The sequence below is a fragment of the Zingiber officinale genome, chromosome 4B (assembly GCF_018446385.1).
Source record: "Zingiber officinale cultivar Zhangliang chromosome 4B, Zo_v1.1, whole genome shotgun sequence".
Taxonomy (NCBI): Eukaryota; Viridiplantae; Streptophyta; class Magnoliopsida; order Zingiberales; family Zingiberaceae; genus Zingiber; species Zingiber officinale.
Genome location: NC_055993.1, coordinates 30,378,797 through 30,388,746, shown reverse-complemented (window position 1 = coordinate 30,388,746; position 9,950 = coordinate 30,378,797).

Here is a 9,950-nt window from a genome sequence, read left to right as displayed (position 1 = left end):
GACTTTCCACCTAGGGTTACCACCCCCTAGGATTTTTGCCTGAAGTCATCGACCTGCCAAGACTTTCTGCATAGGGTTACCACCCCCTAGGGTTTTCCCTTTGCCTAACCGTAGCTAGGACTTTCCTGAAATCCTCAAGCAGACTTGTTAGATTACAAAACACCTTAACTTTGAATCCTTTGCCATTATCAAAACACGAGTTCGATCGTCGGATGCTTCTCGCACCAACAATCTCCCCCTTTTTGATTATGGCAACTTAAATTCAAAGTTAATTAAACAAATGAATAGATGAATACTTTTAACACAGGCAAATTTGCTAAGAATAGAAGAACACATTTAACAAAGCAAATTTGCTAAAGTAAACCCTACGACTTTAAAGTTTAGCGCCAACTATATGCTCCCCCTTAACTGTTGCTCCCCTTTTTTTTTATTATTTTAAATTTGAATTTTATGCTATTCTCCCCCTTTGCCATATATAAAAAAAAATTAAAATAGTCATTTGATTTAACAAGATTTTGAAGAATATTTAACAGTTTAGCTAAGTAAGAAAATATTTAACAGTTTAAATGATGTTAGCTTTTTAGAAACTTAGAAAAGGTTTCTAAAAAGTGGATCTTTTTGATAGTTTAAAAAAAAAAACAACTGAAATCTTCGATACCAACTGACTTTAAAACAATAATCTTTATTTAGAAATCTTTGAAGTAGCTTTGAAATCTTTGCTCTACTTAATAAAACAAGAATTTTATAAAGTTAGATTTCAAAGTAAGCTCAGTTTTAAAATTTTGAAAATAAAACTAAGTTCTTTGCAAGTATTGGATTTGAAGGCTATGGCTTAAAAAAAACTTAGCTTAATTTTAAACAATACTTATTAAATTTTAGGGCTAGGAGGGAGCAGAGTAGCTAAAAATTTGGTTTAGGTTATTCATTCAAAGTCAGTTGGTCCTTAAGTCCAAGCATGAGTCATGTTCAATAGATTAACTAACTAGGTATCAGAGTCCTAAAGATCAAACATGCTTAACTAGAAAATTGAGTATACTTTACCAACTGTCTAACCTTTAGCTACTTGTTGATTGCCAACAGGGCACTAGCTTTCACATGGTTAGTCAAGTTAAGTCACTTTGGTCCAGATAGATTTGACTAGAACTGGAAAACTTAACTTGATTGATGTATTTGCGTATTTAACGCTCAGACTCATATTGATGCACAGATATAAACATTCTTGAGTCCAGGCTGTACCCTATGCATCTCACGCCATTCTATGTTTTCAATCACAATCAAGGTATGCCTAGGTGTTTGTGAGATGCTCTGGCTTAAATCTAGGGGAACAAGATTTCTAGGGGGAAAGCTTAGGCTAAGTCCAATTTTTGAAAAATCTTAATAAAGTGGAATTTTGAAAATTATTTTTCCTCGATTTGAAAAAAAACAACAAAATGAGACATCTACTCTACCCAACACATTCCTATTTGCCTTCTAAGTGCACTGAACTCAAGTTCAGGTAAGGGTTTTGTAAAGATGTCAGCTAGATTTGATTTGGACTCAACATGGTTGAGTGCAATTTCACCTTTAGCTACGTGATCCCTTACAAAGTGGTGTTTTACCTCTATGTGTTTAGTCCTAGAATGGTGAATAGGATTTTTGGTCAGATTAATTGAGATGATATTATCAATAAAGTTTTTTATATTTTTATATTCTAGTTGATAGTCTTTTAAAGTATGCATCATCCACAACAGTTGAGATGCAAATTCTCCTAGAGCTATGTATTCAGCTTCTGTAGTGGATAGAGCAACACAATGTTGCTTTCTGCTTGACCAACTTACTAGGCACTGACCTAGGATCTGGCAGCTACCACTTGTACTTTTTCTATCTAATTTGCACCCGGCATAGTCCGAATCAGAATAGCCATAAAGATCAAAGGTGCAAGTTTTTGGGTACTAAAGTCCTACATTTAGAGTTCCTTTAATATACCTAAGTATTCTTTTAACATATGTTAGGTGTGACTCTTTTGCACAGGATTGTTATCTTGCGCACATACCTACTGCAAACAATATGTCGGGTCGGCTTGCAGTTAGGTAAAGTAAACTACCTATGACACTCCTATAGTATTTTGGATCTACTGGTTTTCCTTCAGGGTCAGAGTCAATGTTAATGTTGGTTGCCATTGGAGTATTTATAATTTTTGAATTTTCCATGCAGAATTTTTTAATTAACTCCTTAGCATATTTAGTTTGATAAATGTAGATTCCATCTTTGGTTTGTTTTATTTGTAAGCCTAAGAAAAATTTGAGTTCCCCAACCATACTCATTTCAAATTCACTTTCCATTAATTTAACAAATTCTTTTAAAAATTTTGAGTTAGTTGAGCCAAAAATTATGTCGTCAACATAGATTTGGGCTATAAAGATGTCTTTTTCTATAGTTTTTACGAACAAGGTCGGATCGATTTGTCCTTGGTTAAAGTCTTTGGATATTAAGTAATTAGATAGTCTTTCATACCATGCTCTAGGGGCTTGTTTTAGTCGATATAACGCCTTTTTTAGTTTAAATACATGGTTTGGGTAGTCTATGTCCTCAAACCCTGGAGGTTGGCTTACGTAGACCTCTTCCTTGATAAATCCATTCAAAAAGGCTGACTTAACGTCCATTTGGTACAACTTGAACCCTTTATTTGCTGCATAGGCTAATAACATCCTAATGGACTCGAGTCTAGCTACCGGAGCATAAGTTTCATCATAGTCTAAGCCTTTGACTTGACTAAACCCTTTGTCTACTAGCCTAGCTTTGTTTCTAATTATATCACCGTGATCATCCAACTTGTTCCTAAAAACCCATTTGGTGTCTATTATTGATTTATCTATGGGTTTAGGTACAAGGTCCCAGACTTGGTTTCTCTCAAATTGTGCTAATTCTTCCTGCATTGCAATGATCCAGTCTGGGTCAGGTAGGGCTTCTTCTATAGTCTTAGATTCAATTTTAGAAATAAGGGCAATCTGACTAAGGTTTCTATAGGATGATCTAGTTTTGACTCCTAGGTTTGGGTCACCCAAAATTTGGTCAGGTGGGTGAGAGGTACTTACTCTAGTTGGTCTCAGCTGTGGGTCAGAAATAGGTTCTTCTGACTCATTAAGGTTAGGTTGGATTTCATCATCTTCTATAGCTCTTGGGGTGATGTCAATATTTCCATTTATATTTGATGGGTTGTTTTCTTCATCAAATATTACATTAGTTGTTTCTTCAACTTTCAAGGTATTTTGATTATATACTCTAAAGGCCCTACTGGTAGAGGAGTATCCTAAAAATATTCCTTGGTTAGACTTGGGTGTAAATTTTCCTAAGTAATCTTTAGTATTTAAAATGTGAACTTTACACCCAAATACTTTTAGATAGTTTAGATTAGGAATTTTATGGTAGTAAAGTTCATAAGGTGTTTTTTTGTGAAGTTTGTTAATTAAAATTCTGTTTTGAATATAATTTGCAGTATTTATTGCTTCAGCCCAAAATTGATGATTTAAATTATATTCGTTTAACATAGTCCTAGCGGCTTCTTGTAGTATTCTATTTTTACGTTCCACTAGGCCATTTTGTTGGGGGGTTCTAGGACATGAAAATTCATGTTGGTATCCATTTATTTTACAAAATTGAGTAAACCTATGATTTTTAAATTCTCCCCCGTGATCACTTCTTATTCTTTTAATTTTAGCATCTTTTTCATTTTTTGTTAATTTGCAAAAATTACTAAATATTTCATAAGTTTCATCTTTTGTTTTTAGGAATTTTACCCATGTATACCTAGAGTAGTCATCAATTATTACTAAGCAATATTGATTCTTGCTTAGTGATTTGGCTCCATGTGAATCAAATAGGTCAAGGTGAAGGAGCTCAAGTACGGAGTTAGTTCTTTCTAGGTTGGTTGATTTGTGGGTTGATTTGGTTTGTTTTCCTTTTTGACACGCATCACATATTGAGTTTTCAATAAATTTTAATTTGGGCAAACCTCTAACTAGACCATTTTGACTCATTTTTGAAATGAGTCTAGTGTGCGTGTGACCCAGTCTTCTGTGCCACAGTTGGGTTTCCTCTTGTTGTGTCAAGAGACACTTTATCGAGGATATTGATAGGTTAATTGTGTAGATGTTATTCTTTCTAAGTCCCTCAAGTCTAATCTCAGGGTTTTCGATATTTTTAACTAGACACCCAGATTTATCAAAATTGACTATATATCCACTGTCACACAATTGACTTATACTTAGTAAATTAAAATTAAAGTTCTCAACCAATAAAACATTTCGAATAATGAAATCAGAACTAAGTTCAATATTACCTTTTCCGATTACTTTAAGTTTACCGTCGTTGCCAAATGCAACTGATCCTAAATTCTTATACTTGAGTTTAGTAAACTTCAACTTATCTCCAGTCATGTGTCTGGAGCAGCCACTATCCAACATCCATTGATCCAATTCCTACAAATGAAGTAGTTGAATTGGTTTAATGGATTTAAAGATAGCTAAATTGAAGTAGACTCCTTAGATTTTTATCTTACCTAATCTAAGTTAGCAAGAATTAATCTTATTGTAGTTTTAAATTAACGTTTTGAGAAGTGTTTTGGATTAAGTTTTAAAAGAGTTAAGTTAATTCAGTAAAGATTTTAGAGTTGATCAATTTTGAAAAATTGAAATAATTTTGAATTTTGAAATATAAAAATAATTTTGAAATAATTTGAGTTTTAAAAATAATTTTGAAATTTGAGTTTTAAAATTTTTGAAATAATTTGAGTTTTAAAAATAATTTTGAAATTTAGTTTTTAAAATAATTTTGAAATTTAGTTTTGAAATAATTTTGAAATTTGAGTTTAAAATAATTTTGAAATTTAGTTTTGAAATAATTTTGAAATTTGAGTTTAAAATAATTTTGAAATTTGAGTTTAAAATAATTTTGAAATTTGATTTTTAAAATACTTTTGAAATTTAAGTTTTTAAAATAATTTTGAATTTTAAGTTTTTAAAATAATTTTGAAATTTAGTTTTTAAAATAATTTTAAAATTTAGGTTTTAAAAGTATTTTAGAAATGTTAATCAAAGATAATTTAATTGTTGATTAATTTGATTTAAGTTTAAGTCAATTTTCATAGTTTAATTTCTTAGTCATCTCACCTGATCTAAATTGTCAATCAGGGAATCTTATTATTGTTGTGAGATAAATTATTGTTGAATTTAAGGGGCTGGTTTAACTTTGTGTTAGATTCAGGTTTAGCTTTGGGTTCAACAAGTAAGCGTTCTTTGGATAAACTTCTAGGCTATGGTAAGTCACAAGGAGCTCATTAAAGTAACCATACCTTCAAAGTTTCCCAAATAGTCCTACCCATTGAACTTAATACTAATCCTTGGTCTAACTAGTTAGGATCCATTTAAGGGTAGCTTCGGTCAGTTCCACTTGGCCAAATGCACCAGGTCGAAGCCATATCTTCCTAGACATGCGATGCCCAAGCTTCCCTAACGTACTATCATCCAAAAACTTCACCAGTACTGTGGTTCAAGTTAAACTTAGCCCGTTTTAATCTAACCTTAATTACCCTGCCAGGTAATCTACTCTTGTTTTACCCATCTCGGGTAGATTAGGTTCAGTTACCCTGTCGGGTAGTTCAGTTGGAGGTGCCAGCTAGTTTGGATCCTCCATCTATTTTTTTATTTGAATTCTGAATTTATAATCTAATTTTAATTTGATTTTGAATTTTGAATAATTTAATTTTGAATTTTTAACTTGAATCTTTAATTTAATTTCAAATTTTTAATTTGATTTTGAATTTATAATTTAAATTTAATTTGATTTTGAATTTTCAATAATTTAATTTCGAATTTTTAATTTGAAATTTTTAAGACCGTTTTTCTTTTTGCTCCCCCTGGATCAAGGCCTCGATATGGTCTATCGAGGTAGTGTATTTGATCCTTCGGAACCCAGTATTGGCCAAGTCCAACTTGATTGATCAATTTGGACTTGGGGACCCATGCTTGGACTGATTTACTACTTTGTTTGTTTATTAAGGATAAATAAGATCTATATTTCTTTTGTCTTTTATATCCTGGCCCAGTTCTGTTGTAGACGGCTCTTTGTGTCCCAAGAATTAGGTCCAAATTCTTGGAGCCCAAAGAAAACCGTTCTAAGGTATTTTTTAAATCTTTTACCTGATTTTTCAACCTAGAATTTTCTTCCTCAAGTTTTTGAATTTGAGTTGTATTTCCAGGCTGAACTTGATCAGGTAAGGAATTAGTGTTAGTTACTTCTTTAAGGACAGCTACTTCCTTTAGAAGTGATTTAATCCTAATGTTTGACTTAGCTAACTTGCGTAATAAGTAATTAACTAAATTATTGAGCCTTGGAATACTTACAGTGGAGTCTGGTCCTTCTGAAACGGATGCGGATCCGTGGCTTTGCTCGGACTCGGCCTCTGACTCGCTCTCGTTCTCGACGATCTGGTCCCGGGCCATCAGTGCGAGTAGACTCGTCTGATCGAGTTTGTCGTCGTCGTCCTTTGAAGAAGATTCGTCCCATATTGCCTTCAGGGCCTTCTTTCTCCTTTGCTTTTTGGCCTCTTTTTGGTTGGGGCAGTTTGCTTTGATGTGCCCTTTCTGGTTACACCCGTAGCAAGTGACTTCAAACTTTACCTTCGAGTTCGGTTGGGCCTCCTTGGATTGAACTGCCTTCTTCAGATCTTTCTTGTTGAAGCCCTTCTTCTTCTTGTAGAGCTTCTTCAAGAGATTCACTAGTTCGCTGGTCAGTTCATCTTCTGATTCTTCTGAGTCGGGTTCGTCTTCTAATTCTGGTTCAGTTTTTCGTCGGGATCTTGGTTCGCGTGTTCGACTAATACCTGCAACCAAAGCAATACCCTTCTCGGTCGTCTGTGCATTAGTTTGTTCTTGCAGTTCAAATTCACTAAATAATTCATCTAATTTTAAGGAAGACAAATCCTTAGAGACTTTGTAGGCATCTACCATCGATGCCCACAATGTACTCCTAGGAAACGAGTTAAGCGCATACCTTATAATGTCTCTGTTTTCTACCTTCTGCCCGATTCCATGAAGGGAGTTCAGAATATCTTGAATTCGAGCGTGTAACGAACTTGCCCTCTCACCTTCCTTCATTTTTAAATTGTATATTTTATTAAGTAATAAATCACGCTTACTTACCTTGGTTTCCGAGGTGCCTTCGTGAAGTTCGATCAGTTTCTCCCACAGCTCCTTTGCGGAAGAGAACGGACTGACTCTGTTGAGCTCTTCTTTGGTAAGACCGCACTGGATGGTGCAGGTGGCTTTGGCGTCAGCTTCCACCTTTTTGATAAAGGCTGGCTCCTAGTTCTCACAGGATGTAGGCTTTCCGTCTGTATCAGTTAGTAGTTGTAGTCCTGTCTTGACTATTATCCAGGTGTCGAACTGGATCTTCAGATATATCTCCATTCACCCCTTCCAATATCTGAAGTCTTCTCCGGAAAATAGTGGGGGACGAACAGTGCTATATCCTTCTTGTTGGGCCATTTAGATCTAAAAACAAACAAGAACAAGAAGATCTATTCCAAGACTGAGTCTTGGATTAGTAGTGCGGGAAGAAGAAGAAAAAAATAACGAGCTCAAGTGGTATTGACCAACTTTGAGCAACACCGATTTGCAAAAGAATTAGAATTTTAGCTACTTAGCTAATTTCTAATTGAATCCGAAAGAAAAAATAAAACAAAATACCATGAAAAAAAATGTTTTGAATGGTGGTTGCACCAATTCAAAACAACCCCGCTATAATACTAATTGTTGGATCGAGACGCGCTAGAGGGGGGGGCTGAATATCGCTCGTGGCTATCTCGTTTTTCGATTATCGGAATCGTATCGAGTAAGTCGTTCGAGTATAAGCGCAGCGGAAAGAAATATAAACAAGTACAAACAAAGACACGAAAGGATTTACTTCGTTCGGAGACTGTGGCGACTCCTACTCGAAGGCCCGCGATCCTTGATCGCTTTCCGTGGGCAACAACTATAAGTACGAGAAAGAGTTACAGCTTTGAAGTACAAGCAAATAAAGAAAACTAATGGTACCGACGACAAGAACAGAATCTTGGAGCTTCGGGTCGTCGGAGACTTGTAGCAGCACTTCCGGATGTCTTTTAGAGCAGCACGTTGGAGACAGAAGACTTGAAACTTGATATTTTGAGCTGATGGTTGAGACCTCTTATAAAGGCTGTTCAAGGCGCCTTTTACTGTTCACCAAGGCGCCTTGAATGAGCCGAGTCAGCCGCGAAGATAAGGGGCGAACTGGTCGAACCTTATCACAGATTCAAGGCGCCTTCCACTGTTCACCAGGGCGCCTTTCAAGGCGCCTTCCACTGTTCATCAAGGCACCTTGAACAGTTTCTCGCAGCCAGCTCCAGCCTTGCACCCGAGACGCCTCCAAGCTCCATGAAGGCGCCTCGGACACTGTTCATCCGAGGCTTTAGGTCGCTCCTTTACACCTGCAAGATACGTTGGTCCAAACACTACCCTGCAACATAAAGTTAGCACAATAAATATGATAAATGAAGTATAGACAGTCTCCGGACTGTCCGAGTCTGACTTTGGGTTTCCAACCGGAAACCCTAGGTCGACCCGACGCCTACTGTTCCCTCTACGGGGAACGCGTCCTCACCTACTCCCCTCAGGAGAGATTACCTGATGCCAGTTCGATCCTCCAGATCGACTGGACTTTTGCTCGGCACTCGAAGCTCCCGGACTTTCTGCTGGACTTCCACTTTCCGGCTGATCCAGTCTTTCACCTGGTTCGCAACACCAGGACTTTCCACCTAGGGTTACCACCCCCTAGGATTTTTGCCTGAAGCCATCGACCTGCCAAGACTTTCTGCATAGGGTTATCACCCCGTATGACCTAGGGTTACCACCACCTAGGGTTTTCCCTTTGCCTAACCGCAGCTAGGACTTTCCTGAAATCCTCAAGCAGACTTGTTAGATTACAAAACACCTTAACTTTGAATCCTTTGCCATTATCAAAACACGAGTTCGATCGTCGGATGCTTCCCGCACCAACAAAAGGTTGCCCGTTAGATTTTGCCAACATGATAATTACGACATTATTTGTCAAGAAAAAGGATGGTACACTGAGGTTTTGCATTGACTACAAACAACTGAATGCAGTGACCGTCAGAAATAAGTACCCTTTACCGCGGATCGAGGATTTGTTTGATCAGCTCAGAGGTACATCAGTGTATTTTAAGATTGATCTGTGATCCGGATATCATTAGATGAGAGTTAGAGAATCTGATATTCAGAAGACAGCATTCCGTACCAGATACGACCATTATGAGTTTTTGGTAATGCCATTTGGGCTTACCAATGCTCCAGCAAATACCATTCGGTAATGCCATTATGAGTTTTTGGTAATGCCATTTGGTAATGCCATCTGGATACCATGTATTACAGGACTTTGACGTGAGACGAGTATCTCGACGTCGGATTTGGACTGGATTGGACCTTTCTTATTTGGAGGCGTGTACTTTGACTTTATGTCAATTGATATGCATAATAGTGTTTTTAACAAATAACAATGATTATGTTTCTTATTTGCTTCGGTTGGTCACTACCCGATCTGTTACATGCTTGTTTTGTTTATTTGTTATGCACTTCATGTTAGTACCTACCTGACTATACATGCTTATAGGGGTAGTGACAACCATGTTTTTATTATGTTCAGGACCTAGGTTTTGATACCTTATCTGGCCTGTGTTCCTAGACCATTGATTAGGTCAATTTGTTTTAGGGTACACATTATATATATGGATAGGTTCAGGATATTTTCTATGCTTAGTGTCATGAGCCATCTCGCAGGATTGCATGCTGGTGATAGTTGGCTCCATTATTATTGAGCACATCGCCAGTTACATGGATCTGCACACACAACCACTCATGAGTTAGTGGTTTTTATCA